Here is a 20,524-nt window from a genome sequence, read left to right as displayed (position 1 = left end):
TCGATCATTCAGCGATCAATCCCACTAAAGCCACTTTTAGGGGCATCATACTAGGTATGGAGGTTAGCTGTACAGGCTCCATTGCCCTCGAGGTAATCTTCAGATCACCAGAAAATTACCGTATTGAAGAGTTAATCTTCAAAATCGCCCCTTTCCGCAGTGACTATCAAGCACTGCTCGGGCGAACCGCGTCCGCTTGATTCAATGTGGTGCCACATTATGCCTACCGTAAGCTCAAAATGCCTGGTCCACGCAGCGTCATCACGGTTCATGGCAAGGCTGAACCTTGCTTTGGCACCAACAAATACATCACTACCTTAGCAGCACGAACAACGAGTAGCACCTTGCAGCCGAACCTCGAGTCGACGCCCAGGCTCCCGGACACCGTCAAGGGGCTCCGAACTACTTCACAGAAGGATACCCCGGCTCATCCAGAGCTCAACTAAACACTCCGGCGAAGGCCATGACAGACCGAACTCAGCGGTTCAACCGCCCTCTGGCACACAAACATTTCATATATTTCCTTCGTAGGTTCACCTTTGCACCGACCAGGATGGACTCCACAGAGGCAGATCGAACGCGTCAGGGGATCCTTAGACATTCCCTACAGCGAACGTCCAGCTATAATACGGATCCGCACTCAACCTCTTCCCCCTGGTCACAGCAGGTTCTGCTATCACAACTCCTTTTTTATCACATCACTTGTACACATACGCATAGACGTATTATTCAAATGCAACATGTGGATTTATATGACGTTTACCTGCTGATTATTTCTTATCAAAATCATTTCGTCAAATGGAATCCGTACACAGCGATATGCCTTAAACATGCCAGGGGCTTCATTTTCCCCGTAACACGGCAATAAAAGTCTGAACACCTTCATGGAAGTTCGGCACCCCGAACTTATAGCATTATATGCATCAGCTCTGAATCATGTCTTGGGTCAATAGTTGGGTTTGCCCGGCTCCCATGTTTTGGTACCTTACGTTCCGCTATATCGGCTAAGGTAGCACTGGGAGAACTACTGTGATTCTGTCCCAGTTCTTCCGGATGAGCACCTCAGTAGAGAAAGCTGAAAACTGACTGTCATAATACGGCGAGAGCTGGTCAGCTCTTCGAGCGGTCACAAAATCTTTAAGGATTTCTCCCGCATAATGCCATAACCAATGCAACGTGCGACGGATCGGCTTTTTCTCCGATTAGGCGCTTATGGAGCCCCTAGTACGGTTTTCCGAACACAAGGGGCTGCGCCGACCATACTAAAGCTCCTATGGCTAAGTGAGAGTGATAAAGCCCTATAGTCCGATTGCCTGGTTCGTTGTGCTGAGCACCTCCCTCGGAGGACCCAAAACTGGGATAAAGAGTGCTCAGGTTTATCCCGAACACCCCCGTACTTCTTACGTGGGGGCAGAAGCCGACGACTGGCCAACTCTCAGCCTTAACATACAAACGGTCGCACAGGAGGGTAAACTTTTATATAACAGGCGACATATAAACGACCTTGTTCAAACATTACAAAGGATAACATGATCGGCATTCATGGAAATATAATGTCCTTGGTACATAGCTCCGCTACAAGGTAGGATCCTTTCAAGACACTCTTATAATACAATTCGGGCTTGCGGTGCTCCTTCCCCTCTAGCGGTCCCTCAGTCACTAGCTTTTCGGCATCCATCTTCCCCCAGTGCACCTTTGCAAGGGCGAAGGCCATTCACGCTCCTTCTATACAGACCGACCGCTTGATGAAGTCAAGTCGAGGGCAAGCGCTTACAAGCCGCCTCACGAGCCTGAAGTAGCTTCTTGGAATCGGCTCGGCAGGCCATAGCCTGATAATCATATCTTTCATGGCTAGTTCCGTCGCCTTATGCAGTTCGATCAGCTATTTCAGTTGATCGACAAAAGGCACCGGATAATTCGGTGCCAAATACTGCGACCAAAAAAGCTGATCGGCGGTGTTCCTTCCTTCGGCTTGGTAGAATTGAGTGGCATCTGATATACTGTGAGGTAGCTCGGCAAATACACCTGAGAAGTCCGAATTCACAATCAGGAACATAGTTTTCCCTTCAAATACTTGCTTTACATGGGAAAAGCCTTACCCGCCGCGATCTTCCTCGCCTCTTGGATCCCCTGCAGGGCGCTTTGCGTTTCCCCCCGGGCGTCGCTCGCGGCTTGACGCGCCTTGGTGAGTTCAGACTCTTTCTCCATTAAACTCTGCTCCAAGGCCTCGCATTTACTTACGGCCTCTTGCTGCTCCTGCTCAGCTTTAATAACTCTGGCTTCATGTTTCTCACGAAGAGTCCGCTCCATGGCCGCCTTTTTCTCGGCCTCGGCAACGGCCCTTTTGAGGGCCTCGACTTCGGTCATAACCCCTAGCACAAATTATGCGGCTTATTTCATACTGAACATTTATTTCACAATAAATGCACGCAACGCTTGTGCATACCTTGTTTATCCCTCAACTGCATTTTTAATTGGACAATTTCTTCTATGGCCCGCTCCAGACTTTGATTCAGTCCGGAGATCTCCGCAGTATGAGAGGCAGCAGCCTATACAGGTATCTGCTTGGAACAGAAGAGAAATCAATATCACTCAATGAGTCTTCCTATGATCATCAATGTGATCCCCTGTCCGGTTCCTTCTTTCACCTAATAGGGTATCAGGGGCTACTATCTATACTATGACACTCTTCGACAACTTATAAAACATACCTCAAAGCCTCTTATAAGGCTAATACAGGCTTCGTTCAATCCACTCTCGGTTGACTGAATCTTCTCAATCACCGCGCCCATAAGGGCACGGTGTTCGTCAACAATGGAGGCGTCTCGTAACGCCACCAACAAAGCACCCGACACCTCTGGATGGACAGAGGTTGCCGACGGAACAGGCACGCTCCCTCCAGCTGAAGGAGGCTGCCTTCTTGATTCTGGAGCTGTATAAACCTCTGGAATCGCATCCGGTGAGGAGACGAACTCAAGGTCGCCCCCGCCGTCAGACCCTATGGGAATCTTTTCCCCCACGTGTCCGGCCCCTGCGGTTTGACCTCCAAGCGCCGCCTTCACGGTTTCTTCCTTTCCTCCTTGGCCGGGGTCCTCTTGGGACGAAGCCTCGGTGTTATGCACCTGTTTGGAGGAAGGGGCCTTTTGGGGCGTCCCACTCTCCATAGCATTCGAGCTCAGCAGGTCCTCTGATGAGGATTGTTTGGTACGAGACCTCACCGGACTACCAAAAAAATGGCTTAAGGTCAAAATAGTAAGCCACGATGAGTCCGGACACTTAAATGTACTCAGATTTTATATACTTATGAGTTGACCAGGGGCTGGGCCCTGGGATCCCATGTGAGGTCACTGTCAGCGACGGCAGCGGACTCCTCCAGAAGAGAAGCCCTTCCCCTTTTGGGTAGTTCGGCCTCCAAGGGTGCGGAGGCCGTCCTCTTCCTCCTTCCCCCCGCAGGGGATTCATCTTCCTCCTCCTTTTTATCCTCTTTGGAGGCGAAATGGGCATCAGAGCCTTCGGGTATTATGTCCGAAGTGTCGCGATGACGAAGGCCGCCCCGGGTCCTTTTGGCCTCCTTTTCGGCCATCTTCTTTGGCACCTTGTAGGGCGCCGGGAACAGCATCTTCGTCAGAAGTGGGATGGCCGGGTCTTCGGGCAGCGGGGCCGGACAATGGATCCGCTTCGCCTTCTTCGTCCAGCTCTGGGGGAGTTGAATAAAGATGCGTTAAGCACTTCCTTTGGGTCATGCAGATAGAAAAGTTTGATAAACTCACTGAACTTGCAGGGCGGGACAGTTGGTATCCGCGGTCTTTGGCGGAGTCCGGCCATGATATGCTGGACTTGAAAAGCACCTTCCAAATGTCCTCGTGCGAGGAGCCGAAGAACCTTCGCAAAGTTTGGTGCCTGGCCGGATCGAAATCCAATAGGTTGCAAGACAAGGCAGTTTCCGGCGGACTAACATCACCTAGACTACGTTGACAAGTTCAATGCTCTTATCTCCCATATCTTTAACGCGCGTCTGAAGCACCGATAGTTCATTGGACAAGGACCAGTCCAGGCCTTTCTTGACCCAGGATGTAAGCCGCAGAGGGGCGCCGGATCGGAACTCGGGAGAGGCGGCCCATTCCTTGTCGCACGGCTCAGTGATGTAAAACCACTGCTGTTGCCACTCATTGAAATAATCATTAAAGGTTCCCGTTGGCCATATGACGTTGGCCATCTTGCTCACCATAGCGCCCCCGCACTCGGCGTGCTCGCCGCCCACCACCTTGGACTTCACATTAAAACCTTCAGCCATAAACCGAAGTGCGTCGAAATGCAGAGGAAAGCCTCGCACACGACAATAAATGTCAATATGTTGAGGAAGGAATTAGGGGACAGATCGTGAAGATCGATCCCATAATAGTACATGATGCCGTGAACGAATGGGTGGAGGGGAAACCCTAGCCCGTGGACAAAATGAGGGAGGAATACAACCCTCTCATGGGGGTCCGGTGTTGGGACGATCTGTCCCGCCATCGAGAGACGGTGGCTGATTTTCTTGGCCAGATACCCGGCCTCCCGAAGCTTTTTGATATCCTTCTCTCGGACGGTAGAGGCCATCCATTTGCCTCCTGCTCCAGATCTTGACATCTTTGGAAGGCCTTTTGTGGCCAGAGAAGATGAATGCTTGGGCGCTGGAGCCTGAGCAGAAGGGAATGAATCGGGAAGAAAGCATGGGTGAAAAGAGTGAATCCTTGTCCCTTTATAAGGGCAGAAGATGTGGTCTGCCTCCCCACTCACCTGGTAAAACCTCTTCTTTCCCCAAGAGTCGTAATTGATGGCGCGGTTGGCTTACCCACATCCGTATTGATGAGAATCCCGTGATAGGGGACACGATCTCTGCTTTGACAAGACGTGTCAAGAAAATCACCTCACGATATGTGCAGTGCTGGTTGAGAAAAATGGTTCGAATAATGACCGGGCCATGACATGATGTTATGTTGCCAAACGTGTCAGCGGGTTAGATTTGTCGAAATATTATTCTCTCTACGGTGGTATGCGGAACTTATTTTGCAGAGTCGGACACTATCCTTGTGTTCAAAATGTTCTATGGAGTATTCGGAGGAGGAACCCGCCTTGCAATGCCGAAGACAAAGCTGCGCGCCGGACTCATCGTCATTGAAGCCTGGTTCATGGGCTACTGAGGGAGTCCTGGATTCGGGGGTCTCGGACAGCCGGACTATATCCTTTGGCCGGACTGTTGGACTATGAAGATACGAGATTGAAGACTTCGTCCCGTGTCCGGATGGGTGTAAAACCCCGGATGTAACTTTCCCAATTTGTACTCCAACTCTTGCCGTTTTCGGCTTTAAGTTAATTTATTTCCTCGGGTTCGGGTCTTTGTTTCCGTGTGTTGTTGTTGTCATGCATCTCATATCATGTCATCATGTACATTGCATTTGCATACGTGTTCATCTCATGCATTCGAGCATTTTCCCCGTTGTCCGTCTTGCATTCCGGCGCTTCGTTCCCCTCCGATGGTCATTTCTAGCTTTCTTTCGTGTGTGGGGACTAAACATTTCCGGATTGGACCGAGACTTGCCAAGCGGCCTTGGTTTACTACCGGTAGACCGCCTGTCAAGTTTCGTATCATTTGGACTTCGTTTGATACTCCAACGGTTAACCGAGGGACCGAAAAGGCCTCGTGTGTGTTGCAGCCCAACACCCCTCCAATTTGGCCCAAAACCCACCTAAGCCTTCTCCATCATCTAGATCGTTCGATCACGATCGCGTGGCCGAAAACTGCACCTCATTTGGACTCTCCTAGCTCCCTCTATGCCTATAAATAGAACCCCCCCGAAATTCGGATCTCCTTCTCCCCCCGAAACCCTAAAATCGCCCCGCCACCAACGGACATGTCCGCCGCCTGATCGGACGCGTCCGCCGCCGTGCCCCAGCCAACCGCCGCCTGCCACGTGTCCCGCCGCCACCCGCGCCCGCACCGGCCCGCTCGGCCCGGGGAGAGCCCCCGCGGGCCCGACGCCGCCCCCGCCGCCGTCCTCCTCCGCGCAGCCGCCCGCGCCGCCCCGTTCCTCACGCTCCGGCAAGCCGCCCCGCTCCAGCCGCCCGCGTTCAACGGCGCCGGCAGCCGCGCCGCTCCGCCCGGCTCCTCCCGCCTCAACCACGGCCTCCATCACCGCCCGGGCCCGTGCCCCTCTCCGCCACCTCAAGGTCCGGCCACCGCGGCCATCGACGCCGACGAGCTTCCCCGGCGAGCAGCGCTGCCACCTCGGTTCACGTGCCGTGAACAGTAAACCCTAGATCCGGAGGTTCATTTTCTTCTAAGTCCCTGAATTCTCAGATCCATGTGCTGATGTTCATGGCCTCGTAATTCCGCATCCGTAGCTCCGTTTTTGGCATATAGCATATCAAAATGTTCATCTCAAAGAGTACATCATTTCATTCCATTGCATCATTTTCATTTGAGTTTATATTGATGCCCGAAATGCTCTTAGAAGAGGGCTACTTGAGTTAATTGTCAGATCTGCTGCTCCATTTAGCTTTTTGTCATTTTTGCCATGATTAATGTGTGCATGATATGCCCTGTTGTTCTACATATGTTTTGTTAAGGGTTTTGTCATCTTTCCAGAGGTGCAACCCATGTATTTTTGTGATGTGTGTGGTGACTAGCACGAGCTTGCCAAGTGGTGCACTTGGTAATTCTGTTTTCAGGGACTTAGCAATTCCACTAAGTCCTTGAGCTGTTTATCTCATATGGCCATATGTTCATGTTGTTTCCTAGTGATCCGTGTCTCTTTTGAGGATGATCAGTAAGGATGTTTTGTTAATATTGTAGTGCTCTACCCATCCATGTCTTTGTTTGCAATTATGGAGCGCCCTAGCTTGAGCCAATCGAGCTCTACTTTTGCTACTTTGTGAATCTAGGCAGATTGTCAACTTGTTTGCAATTTTGCCGATGATGTTGTAGTTGATCCGTGCATGCTATGTTATTGTTCTTGCCATGTGTAGCTTGCATTTTGTGTGTTCTTAATGGGTGTATGCTTAGCTTATCATGACTTGCACCGTAGTGAGTGCATCGAGCTCGTAAACATGCCTACTTGATATCTGTTTTCAGCATGCTCCAGTTTTCACTAAGTCTGAGAACTGATTGTGTTTTTGCTATGTTCTCATGCTTGCAATTGTATTTTCTGATCCCTTTTGGCTCAAGGTCACTAAGGGACTTTTGTTCATCTCTTTGAGTAGCTCCATGCCATGCTTTACCTTGCCATCTTTAGGTCCTGTAGCATATAGTTTTGTTGCTCCGAAGAGTGATACCTGATCTGAAATTCCAGACAAGTGTTAATTTCACTAAGTCTGAGATCTGTTTACCATATGCATTTTTGCCATGCTTGTTTGAACCTGTTAATGGATGAATTGGCCGTAGCTCAGTGCTAGAATTTTGTTAAGCATCTTGAATGCATCCTTGCCATGTATTTTGTTGCCATTTTTGGGTGCTGTAGCATGTTCATCTCGTTGCATTTAGATGACTACTTGCTGTAAATCGCAGACCGGTGTCATTTTTGAATCGCTTGCCATTTCCAAACCGTAACTCCGATTCCGGTGTTCTTTACATCGTTTTCAAGCGATTTCATCTCATCTTTCCAGTGGCACACTTTGTTTTCCAAGTTGAGGCCAGGTTCTTGCATTTCCTGTCACATCTTGCATGTGCATCCCGCATAGCATATCATCTTTGCATCATCTTGTTTGATCCTTGCACGTGGTTGATTGTGTCCTTGTTGCTTGTTTGTCTTGTTTGGGTAGAGCCGGGAGACGATATCGCTAACGAGGAGCCCGTTGAGTTTGCTTTCGAGGATCCAGTCAACTCTGACAACTGTGCAGGCAAGATGATCATACCCTCGAAATCACTACTATCTTTGCTATGCTAGTTTGCTCGCTCTTTTGCTATGCCATTGCTACGATGCCTACCACTTGCTTTCAAGCCTCCTAAATTTCCATGTCAAACCTCTAACCCACCTTGTCCTAGCAAACCGTTGATTGGCTACGTTACCGTTTTGCTCAGCCCCTCTTATAGCGTTGCTAGTTGCAGGTGAAGATTGGAGGCCATTCCTTGTTGGAACATTTATTTACTTGTTGGGATATCATTATATTATCTTGTTATCTTAATGCATCTATACACTTGGTAAAGGGTGGAAGGCTCGGCCTCTCGCCTAGTGTTTTGTTCCACTCTTGCCGCCCTAGTTTCCGTCATATCGGTGTTATGTTCCCGGATTTTGCGTTCCTTACGCGGTTGGGTTATAATGGGAACCCCTTGATAGTTCACCTTGATTAAAGCTTTTCCAGCAATGCCCAACCTTGGTTTTACCATTTGCCACCTAGCCTCTTTTTCCCTTGGGTTTCCGGAGCCCGAGGGTCATCTTATTTAAACCCCCCTGAGCCAATGCTCCTCTGAGTGTTGGTCCAAACTGTCAGCCGCCGGTGGCTACCAGGGGCAACTCTGGGCTGGCCTACCAGAAGTTTAGACAATCTGAGTGTGCCCTGAGAAAGAGATATGTGCAGCTCCTATCGGGATTTGTCGGCACGTTCGGGCGGTGTTGCTAGTCTTGTTTTAACCTGTCGAAGTGTCTTGAAGAACCGAGATACCGAGTCTGATCGGAACGTCTTGGGAGGAGGTCTATTCCTTTGTTGACCGTGAGAGCTTGTCATAGGCTAAGTTGGGACTCCCCTGCAGGGTTTTGAACTTTCGAAAGCCGTGCCCGCGGTTATGGGCAGATGGGAATTTGTTAATGTCCGGTTGTAGATAACTTGAACCTTAACTTAATTAAAATGAATCAACTGAGTGTGTTACTGTGATGGCCTCTTCTCGGCGGAGTCTGGGAAGTGGACACGGTGTTGGAGTAATGTTTGCGCAGGTTGCTCTCTAGTTTCTCGCTCGCGCTTTGCCTCCTCTTCTCGCTCTCTTTTGCGAATAAGTTAGCCACCATACTTGCTAGTCTCTTGCTGCAGCTCCACTCATATTTACCTTGCCTTACCTATAAGCTTAAATAGTCTTGATCGCGAGGGTGCGAGATTGCTGAGTCCTTGTGGCTCACAGATTACTATTACACCAGATGCAGGGCCTGATGATTCCGCTCCAGGTGACGCGCTCGAGCTCAAGTGGGAGTTCGACGAGGACTCTCAACGTTACTATGTTTCTTTTCCCGATGATCAGTAGTGGTGCCCAGTTGGGGGTGATTGGGACCGCGTCGCATGTTGGGTTCTCTTTTATTTTGGCGCCGTAGTCGGGCCATGAGTGTTTGGATGATTTAATGTTACTTATGTACTTGATTGACGTCGCGAGTGTAAGCCAACTATGTTATCTCCCCTTTATTATTATATTACATGGGATGTTGTGAAGATTGCCTAACTTGCGACATATGCCTTCAATGCGATTATGCCTCTAAGTCGTGCCTCGACACGTGGGAGATATAGTCGCATCGAGGGTGTTACAATGGGACTCTCCTTGGCGTGGAAGGCAAGCTAGGCAATACGGATATGTAGATCTCCTCCCTTATAACCGACTCTGTGTAACCCTAGCCCCCTCCGGTTTCTATATAAACCGGAGGGTTTAGTCCGTAGAACAACATACAATCATACCATAGGCTAGCTTCTAGGGTTTAGCCTCTATGATCTCGTGGTAGATCAACTCTTGTAATACTTATATCATCAAGAATAATCAAGCAGGACGTAGGGTATTACCTCCATCAAGAGGGCCCGAACCTGGGTAAACATCGTGTCCCCTGCCTCCTGTTACCATCCGCCTTAGACGCACAGTTCGGGACCCCCTACCCGAGATCTGCCGGTTTTGACACCGACAAGCTCCCCATTTATTTTTGATATGTTCCTAGAGAAAAACTAAGTTGAAAAATGTTAGTAGCAATGATGCGGATTGGATCCGTGATATGAGGATTATCCTCATTGCTGCACAGAAGAATTATGTCCTTGAAGCACGCTAGGTGACAGACCGATTGCAGGAGCAGATGCAGACGTTATGAACGCCTGGCAAGCTCGATATGATGACTACTTGATAGTTTAGTGCACCGTGCTTTACGGCTTAGAATTGGGGCTTCAAAGACGTTTTGAACGCCTCGGAGCATATGAGATGTTCCAAGAGTTGAAATTAATATTTCAAACTCATGCCCATGTCAAAAGGTATGAGACCTTTGACAAGCACTTTGCCTACAAGACAGAGGAGAATAGCTCAGCTAGTCAGCATGTGCTCAGAATGTCTGAGTACTACAATCACTTGAATCAAGTGGGAGATAATCTTCCAGATAAGATAGTGATTGACAGAGTTCTCTAGTCACTATCACCAAGTTACTAGAACTTCGTGATGAACTATAATATGCAAGGGATAACGGAAACAATTCCCAAGCCCTTCGTGATGCTGAAATCGATGAAGGTAGAAATCAAGAAAAGCATCAAGTGTTGATGGTTGACAAGACCACTAGTTTCAAGAAAAGGGCAAAGGGAAGAAGGGGAACTTCAAGAAGAACGGCAAGCATGTTGCTGCTCAAGTGAAGAAGCCCAAGTATGGAGCTAAGCCTGAGACTAAGTGCTTCTACTGCAAAGGGACTGGTCACTCGAAGCAGAGTTGCCCCAAGTATTTGGCGGATAAGAAGGATGGCAAAGTGAACAAAGGTATATTTGATATACATGTTATTGATGTGTACTTTACTAGTGTTTATAGCAACCCCTTAGTATTTGATACTAGTTTAGTTGCTAAGATTAGTAACTCGAAACGGGAGTTGCAGAATGAACAGAGACTAGTTAAGGGTGAAGTGACGATGTGTGTTGGAAGTGGTTCCAAGATTGATATGATCATCATCGCACACTCCCTATACTTTCAGGATTAGTGTTGAACCTAAATAAATGTTATTTGGTGTTTGCATTAAGCATGAATATGATTTGATCATGTTTATTGCAATACGGTTATTCATTTAAAGTCAGAGAATAATTGTTGTTCTGTTTACATGAATAAAACCTTCAATGGTCATACACCCAAGGTGAATGGTTTATTGAATCTTGATCATAGTGATACACATATTCATAATATTGAAGCCAAAAGATGCAAAGTTAATAATGATAGTGCAACTTATTTGTGGCACTGCCGTTTAGGTCATATTGGTGTAAAGCGCATGAAGAAAATCCATGTTGATGGGCTTTTGGAATCACTTAAATATGAATCAGTTGATGCTTGTGAACCATGCCTCATGGGAAAAATGACTAAAACTTTGTTCTCCGGATGAGTGTTGAGGCTCGCGGCAGGTATCGTTATTTTCTGACCTTCACAGATGATTTGAGTAGATATGGGTATATCTTGTTCATGAAACATAAATTTGAAGCATTTGAAAAGTTCAAATAATTTTAGAGTGAAGTGGAAAATCATTGTAACAAGAAAATAGCGTTTCTACGATTTGATCGTGGAGGAAAATATTTGAGTTACGAGTTTGGTCTTCATTTGAAACAATGCGGAATAGTTTCGCAACTCACGCCACCCGGAACACCACAGCGTAATGGTGTGTCCGAACATCGTAATTGTACTTTACTAGATATGGTGCGATCTATGATGTCTCTTACTGATTTACCACTATCGTTTTGGGGTTATGCATTACAGACAGCTACAATCACATTAAATAGGGCACCGTCTAATCCGTTGAGACGACACCATATGAACTATGGTTTGGCTAGAAACCTAAGCTATCATTTCTTCAAGTTTGGGGTTGCAATGCTTATATGAAAAAAGTTTCATCCTGATAAGCTCAAACCCAAATCGGAGAAGTGCGTCTTCATAGGATACCCAAAAGTAACTATTGGATACACCTTCTATCACAGATCCGAAGGCAAGATATTTGTTGCTAAGAATGGATCCTTTCTAGAGAAGGAGTTTCTCTCGAAAGAAGTGAGTGGGAGGAAACTAAAACTTGATGAGGTGATGTCTACTACACAACCTTCTTCTTATAGACGTTGTTGGTCCTCCAAGTGCAGAGGTTTGTAGGACAGTAGCAAATTTCCCTCAAGTGGATGACCTAAGGTTTATCAATCCGTGGGAGGCGTAGGATGAAGATGGTCTCTCTCAAGCAACCCTGCAACCAAATAACAAAGGGTCTCTTGTGTCCCCAACACACCCAATACAATGGTAAATTGTATAGGTGCACTAGTTCGGTGAAGAGATGGTGATACAAGTGGTATATGGATGGTAGATAAAGGTTTTTGTAATCTGAAAATATAAAAACAGCAAGGTAACTAATGATAAAAGTGAACACAAACGGTATTGCTATGCGTTGAAACAAGGCCTAGGTTTCATACTTTCACTAGTGTAAGTTCTCTCAACAATAATAACATAATTGGATCATATAACTTTCCCTCAACATCCAACAAAGAGTCACTCCGAAGTCACTAATAGCGGAGAACAAACGAAGAGATGATGGTAGGGTACGAAACCACCTCAAAGTTATCCTTTCTGATCAATCTATTCAAGAGTTCGTAGTAAAATAACATGAAGCTATTCTTTCCGTTCAATCTATCATAGAGTTCGTACTAGAATAACACCTTAAGACACAAATAAAAAAAACCTAATGTCACCTAGATACTCCAATGTCACCTCAAGTATACGTGGGTATGATTATATGATATGCATCACACAATCTCAGATTCATCTATTCAAACAAACACAAAGTACTTCAAAGAGTGCCCCAAAGTTTCTACCAGAGATTCAAGACGAAAACGTGTGCCAACCCCTATGCATAGATTCCCAAGGTCACGGAACCCGCAAGTTGATCACCAAAACATACATCAAGTGGATCATAGAATACCCCATTGTCACCACAAGTATCCCACGCAAGACATACATCAAGTGTTCTCAAATCCTTAAAGACTCAATCCGATAAGATAACTTCAAAGGGAAAACTCAGTCCATTACAAGAGAGTAGAGGGGGATAAACATCATAAGATCCAACTATAATAGCAAAGCTCGAGATACATCAAGATCGTACCACCTCAAGAACACGAGAGAGAGAGAGAGAGAGAGAGATCAAACACATAGCTACTGGTACATACCCTCAGCCCCGAGGGTGAACTACTCCCTCCTCGTCATGGAGAGCACCGGGGTGATGAAGATGGCCATCGGAGAGGGATTCCCCCTCCGGCAGGGTGCCGGAACGGGTCTCGATTGGTTTTCGGTGGCTACGGAGGCTTCTAGCAGCGGAACTCTCGATCTATTGTCGTCTCCGAAGTTTTTAGGGTATATGGGTATATATGGGAGGAAGAAGTACGTCGGTGGACCTCCAGGCTGTCCACGAGGCAGGGGGGCGCGCCAGGGGGTGGGCGCGCCCCCCACCCTCGTGGGCAGCTCGGGACTCTCCTGGTCCATCTCCGATACTCCGTGGGCTTCTTCTGGTCCAAAAATAAGTTCCTTGAAGTTTCAGGTCAATTGGACTCCGTTTGATTTTTCTTTTCTGCGATACTCTAAAACAAGGAAAAAACAGAAACTGGCATTGGGCTCTAGGTTAATAGGTTAGTCCCAAAAATCATATAAAATAGCATATAAATGCATATAAAACATCCAAGATTGATAATATAATAGCATGGAACAATCAAAAATTATAGATACGTTGGAGACGTATCAACATCCCCAAGCTTAATTCCTGCTCGTCCTCGAGTAGGTAAATGATAAAAACATAATTTTTGATGTGGAATGCTACCTAACATATTTATCCATGTAGTTTTCTTTATTGTGGCAAGAATATTCAGATCCATAAGATTAAGGACAAAAGTTTAATATTGACATAAAAATAATAATACTTCAAGCATACCAACAAAGCAATTATGTCTTCTCAAAATAACATGGCCAAAGAAAGCTATCCCTACAAAACCATATAGTCTAGCTATGCTCCATCTTCAGCACACAAAATATTTAAATCATGCACAACCCCGATGACAAGCCAAGCAATTGTTTCATAATTTTGATGTTCTCAAACCTTTTCAATCTTCACGCAATACATGAGCGTGAGCCATGGACATAGCACTATATGTGGAATAGAATGGTGGTTGTGGAGAAGACAAAAAGGAGAAGATAGTCTCACATCAACTAGGCGTATCAACGGGCTATGGAGATGCCCATCAATAGATATCAATATGAGTGAGTAGGGATTGCCATGCAACGGATGCACTAAAGCTATAAGTATATGAAAGCTCAACAAAAAGAACTAAGTGAGTGTGCATCCAACTCGCTTGCTCACGAAGACCTAGGGCATTTTGAGGAAGCCCATCATTGAAATATACAAGCCAAGTTATATAATGAAAAATTCCCACTAGTATATGAAAGTGACAACATAGGAGACTCTCTATCATGAAGATCATGGTGCTACTTTGAAGCACAAGTGTGGTAAAAGGATAGTCGCATTGCCCCTTCTCTCTTTTTCTCTCCTTTTTTTATTTTTTATTTGGGCCTTCTCTTTTTTATGGCCTCTTTTCTCTTCTTTTTTTATTTGGGCTTCTTTGGCCTCTTTTATTTATTTATTTTCGTCCGGAGTCTCATCCCGACTTGTGGGGGAATCATAGTCTCCATCATCCTTTCCTCCTTGGGACAATGCTCTAATAATGATGATCATCACACTTTTATTTACTTACAACTCAAGAATTACAAATCGATTCTTAGAACAAAATATGACTCTATATGAATGCCTCCGGCGGTGTACCGGGATGTGCAATGACTCATGAGTGACATGTATGAAAGAATTATGAACGGTGGCTTTGCCACAAATACAATGTCAACTACATGATCATGCATAGCAATATGACAATGATGGAGCGTGTCATAATAAATAGAACGGTGGAAAGTTGCATGGCAATGTATCTCGGAATGGCTATGGAAATGCCATAATAGGTAGATATGGTGGTTGTTTTGAGGAAGATATATGGTGGGTTTATGGTACCGGCGAAAGTTGCGCGGTACTAGAGAGGCTAGCAATGGTGGAAGGGTGAGAGTGCGTATAATCCATGGACTCAACATTAGTCATAAAGAACTCACATACTTATTGCAAAAATCTATTAGTTATCGAAACAAAGTACTACGCACATGCTCCTAGGGGGATAGATTGGTAGGAAAAGACCATCGCTCGTCCCCGACCGCCACTCATAAGGAAGACAATCAATAAATAAATCATGCTCCGACTTCATCACATAACGGTTCACCATACGTGCATGCTACGGGAATCACAAATTTTAACACAAGTATCTCTCGAATTCACAACTACTCACTAGCATGACTCTAATATTACCATCCTCATATCTCAAAACAATCATCAAGTATCAAACTTCTCATAGTATTCAATGCACTTTATATAAAAGTTTTTATTATATCCCTCTTGGATGCCCATCATATTAGGACTAAATTCATAACCAAAGAAAATTACCATGCTATTTAGGACTCTCAAAATAATATAAGTGACGTATGAGAGTTCATCTATTTCTATAAAATAAAACCACCACCGTGCTCTAAAAAGATATAAGTGAAGCACTAGAGCAACGACAAACTACTCCGAAAGATATAGGTGAAGATCAATGAGTAGTCAAATAATTATGCAACTATGTGAAGACTCTCTAACATTTAAGAATTTCAGATCTTGGTATTTTATTCATACATCAAGCAAAACAAAAGAAAATAAAATGACGCTCCAAGCAAAACACATATCATGTGGTAAATAAAAATATAGCTCCAAGTAAAGTTACCAATGAACGAAGACGAAAGAAGCTTAGGCTCTTGGTTGTCCTTGAATATTACCTTGGGGTGCCTTGGGAATCCCCAAGCTTAGGCTCTTGCCACTCCTTATTCCATAGTCCATCAAATCTTTTACCCAAAACTTGAAAACTTCACAACACAAAACTTAAAGTAGAAAATCTCGTGAGCTCCGTTAGCAAAAGAAACAAAACACCACTTCAAGGTACTGTAATGAACTCATTATTTATTTATATTGGTGTTAAACCTACTGTATTACAACTTCTCTATGGTTCATACCCTCCGATACTACTCATAGATTCATCATAATAAGCAAACAACACATAGAAAACAGAATCTGTCAAAAACAGAATAGTCTGTAGTAATCTGGATCAAACGTATACTTCTGGAACTCATAAAATTCTCAAATAAATCGCTAGACGTGAGTAATTTATCTATTAATAATATGCAAAAATAATTAACTAAATATCACTCTCCAATAAAACATGGCAGCAATTCTCTTGAGCGCTAAAGTTTCTGTTTTTTACAGCAAGATCAACAAGACTTTCCCCAAGTCTTCCCAACGGTTCTACTTGGCACAAACACTAATTAAAACATAAAAAATCAATCACAACAGAAGCTAGATGAATTATTTATTACTAAACAGGAGCAAAAAGCAAGGAATAAAAATAAAATTGGGTTGCCTCCCAACAAGCGCTATCGTTTAATGCCCCTAGCTAGGCATGATGATTTCAATGATGCTCACATAAAGGATAAGAATTGAAACATAAAGAGAGCATCATGAAGAATATTACTAGCACATTTAAGTCTAACCCACTTCCTATGCATAGGGATTTTGTGAGCAAACAACTTGTGGGAACAAGAATCAACTTGCATAGGAAGGTAAAACAAGCATAACTTCAAAATTTTAAGCACATAGAGAGGAAACTTGATATTATTGCAATTCCTACAAGCATATATGCCTCCCTCATAATAATTTTCAGTAGCATCATGAATGAATTCAACAATATAACCAGCACCTAAAGCATTCTTTTCATGATCTACAAGCATAGAAATTTCATTACTCTCCACACAAGCAAAAAATTTCTCATGAATAATAGTGGGAGCAAACTCAACAAAATAATTATCATGCGAGGCATAATACAATTGAAAACTAAAATCATCATGACAAGTTTCATGTATATCATTATTCTTTATAGCATACAAGTCCTCACAATAATCATCATAGATAGCAACTTTGTTCTCATAATCAATTGGAACCTCTTCCAAAATAGTGGATTCATCACAAAATAAAGTCATGACCTCTCCAAATCCACTTTCATCAATATAATCATCATAAATAGGAGGCATACTTTCATCATAATAAATTTGCTCATCAAAACTTGGGGGACAAAAAATATCATCTTCATCAAACATAGCTTCCCCAGGCTTGTGGCTTTGCATATCATTAGCATCATGGATATTCAAGGAATTCATACTAACAACATTGCAATCATGCTCATCATTCAAAGATTTAGTGCCAAACATATTAATGCATTCTTCTTCTAACACTTTGGCACAATTTTCCTTTCCATCATACGAAAGATATTAAAAAGATGAAGCGTGTGAGGCAAACTCAATTCCATTTTTTTGTAGTTTTCTTTTATAAACTAGACTAGTGCTAAAACAAGAAACAAAAAGATTCGATTGCAAGATCTAAAGATATACCTTCAAGCGCTAACCTCCCCGGCAACGGTGCCAGAAAAGAGCTTGATGTCTACTACACAACCTTCTTCTTGTAGACATTGTTGGGCCTCCAAGTGCAGAGGTTTGTAGGACAATAGCAAATTTCCCTCAAGTGAATGACCTAAGGTTTATCAATCCGTGGGAGGCGTAGGATGAAGATGGTCTGTCTCAAGCAACCCTGCAACCAAATAACAAAGAGTCTCTTGTGTCCCCAACACACCCAATACAATGGTAAATTGTATAGGTGCACTAGTTCAGCGAAGAGATGGTGATACAAGTGGTATATGGATGGTAGATAAAGGTTTTTGTAATCTGAAAATATAAAAACAGCAAGGTAACTAATGATAAAAGTGAGCACAAACGGTATTGCTATGCGTTGAAACAAGGCCTAGGGTTCATACTTTCACTAGTGTAAGTTCTCTCAACAATAATAACATAATTGGATCATATAACTTTCCCTCAACATGCAACAAAGAGTCACTCCAAAGTCACTAATAGCGGAGAACAAACGAAGAGATTATGGTAGGGTACGAAACCACCTCAAAGTTATCCTTTCTGATCAATCTATTCAAGAGTTCGTAGTAAAATAACATGAAGCTATTCTTTCCGTTCAATCTATCATAGAGTTCGTACTAGAATAACACCTTAAGACACAAATAAAAAAAACCTAATGTCACCTAGATACTCCAATGTCACCTCAAGTATACGTGGGTATGATTATATGATATGCATCACACAATCTCAGATTCATCTATTCAAACAAACACAAAGTACTTCAAAGAGTGCCCCAAAGTTTCTACCAGAGAGTCAAGACGAAAACGTGTGCCAACCCCTATGCATAGATTCCCAAGGTCACGGAAGCCGCAAGTTGATCACCAAAACATACATCAAGTGGATCATAGAATACCCCATTGTCACCACAGGTATCCCACGCAAGACATACATCAAGTGTTCTCAAATCCTTAAAGACTCAATCTGATAAGATAACTTCAAAGGGAAAACTCAATCCATTACAAGAGAGTAGAGGGGGAGAAACATCATAAGATCCAACTATAATAGCAAAGCTCGTGATACATCAAGATCGTACCACCTCAAGGACATGAGAGAGAGAGATCAAACACATAGCTACTGGTACATACCCTTAGCCCCGATGGTGAACTACTCCCTCCTCATCATGGAGAGCACCGGTATGATGAAGATGGCCATCCGAGAGGGATTCCCCCTCCGACAGGGTGCCGGAACGGGTCTAGATTGGTTTTCGGTGGCTACGGAGGCTTCTGGTGGCGGAACTCCCGATCTATTGTTGTCTTTGAAGTTTTTAGGGTATATGGGTATATACGGGAGGAAGAAGTACGTCGGTGGACCTTCGGGCTGTCCACGAGACAGGGGGCGCGCCCAGGGGGTGGGCGCGCCCCCCACCCTCGTGGGCAGCCCGGGACTCTCCTGGTCCATCTCCAATACTCTGTGGGCTTCTTCTGGTCCAAAAATAAGTTCCGTGAAGTTTCAGGTCAATTGGACTCCGTTTGATTTTCCTTTTCTGCGATACTCTAAAACAAGGAAAAAACAGAAACTGGCACTGGGCTCTAGGTTAATAGGTTAGTCCCAAAAATCATATAAAATATCATATAAATGCATATAAAACATCCAAGGTTGATAATATAATAGCATGGAACAATCAAAAATTATAGATACGTTGGAGACATATCATGAGGTAACTATACCTGCTACCTTGTTGGAAAGTAGTTCATCACTGAAATCAGTTTAAGTGATTCCTACACCAGTAAGTGAGGAAGCTAATGATGATGATCATGAAACTTCTGATCAAGTTACTACCGAACCTCGTAGGTCAACCAGAGTAAGATCCGCACCAGAGTGGTATGGTAATCCTGCTCTGGAAGTCATGTTACTTGACCATGACGAACCTACGAACTATGAGGAAGCGATGATGATCCTAGATTCCGCAAAATGGCTTGAGGCCATGAAATATGAGATGGGATCCATGTATGAGAACAAAGTATGGACTTTGATTGACTTTCTCGATGATCGGTGAGTCATTGAGAATAAATGGATCTTCAGGAGGAAGACAGACGTTGATAGTAGTGTTACTATCTACATAGCTCGAATTGTCGCAAAATGTTTTCGACAAGTTCAAGGTGTTGACTACGATGAGATTTTCTCACTCGTATTGATGCTTAAAAGTCTGTCCGAATCATGTTAGCAGTTGCCGCATTTTATGAAATCTGGCAAATGGATGTCAAAACTGCATTCCTTAATGGATTTCTTAAAGAAGAGTTGTATATGATGCAACCAGAAGGTTTTGTCGATCCTAAAGGTACTAACAAAGTGAGCAAGCTCCAGCGATCCATCTATGGACTGGTCCAAGCATCTCAGAGTTGGAATATATGCTTTGATAAAGTGATCAAAGCATATGGTTTTATATAGACTTGCGGTGAAGCCTATAGTTACAAGAAAGTGAGTGGGAGCACTATAGCATTTCTGATAAGTATATGTGAATGACATATTGTTGATCGGAAATAATGTAGAATTTTCTGGAAAGCACAAAGGAGTGTTTGAAAGGAGTTTTTCAAAGAAAGACCTCGGTGAAGCTACTTACATATTTAGCATCAAGATCTATAGAGATAGATCAAGACGCTTGATATATTTTCAATGAGTACATACCTTGAAAAGATTTTGAAGTAGTTCAAAATGGAATAGTCAAAGAAGGAGTTCTTGCCTGTGTTGCAAGGTGTGAAGTTGACTAAAGACTCAAAACCCGACCATAGCAGAAAATAGAAAGAGAGTGAAAAGTCATTCCCTATGCCTCAGTCATAGGTTCTATAAAGTATGTTATGCTGTGTACCAGATCTATTGTGTACCTCACCATAAGTTTGGCAAGAGGGTACAATAGTGATCTAGGAGTGGATCACTGGACAGTGGTCAAAAATATCCTTAGTGGAATAAGGAAATGTTTCTCGGTTATGGAGGTGACAAAGAGTTCGTCATAAAGAGTTACGTCGATGCAAG

This window comes from Triticum urartu, chromosome 6 (genome assembly GCF_003073215.2).
Source record: "Triticum urartu cultivar G1812 chromosome 6, Tu2.1, whole genome shotgun sequence".
Lineage (NCBI taxonomy): Eukaryota > Viridiplantae > Streptophyta > Magnoliopsida > Poales > Poaceae > Triticum > Triticum urartu.
The sequence above is the reverse complement of the archived record's forward strand: the minus strand, read 5'-3'. Positions refer to the sequence as shown.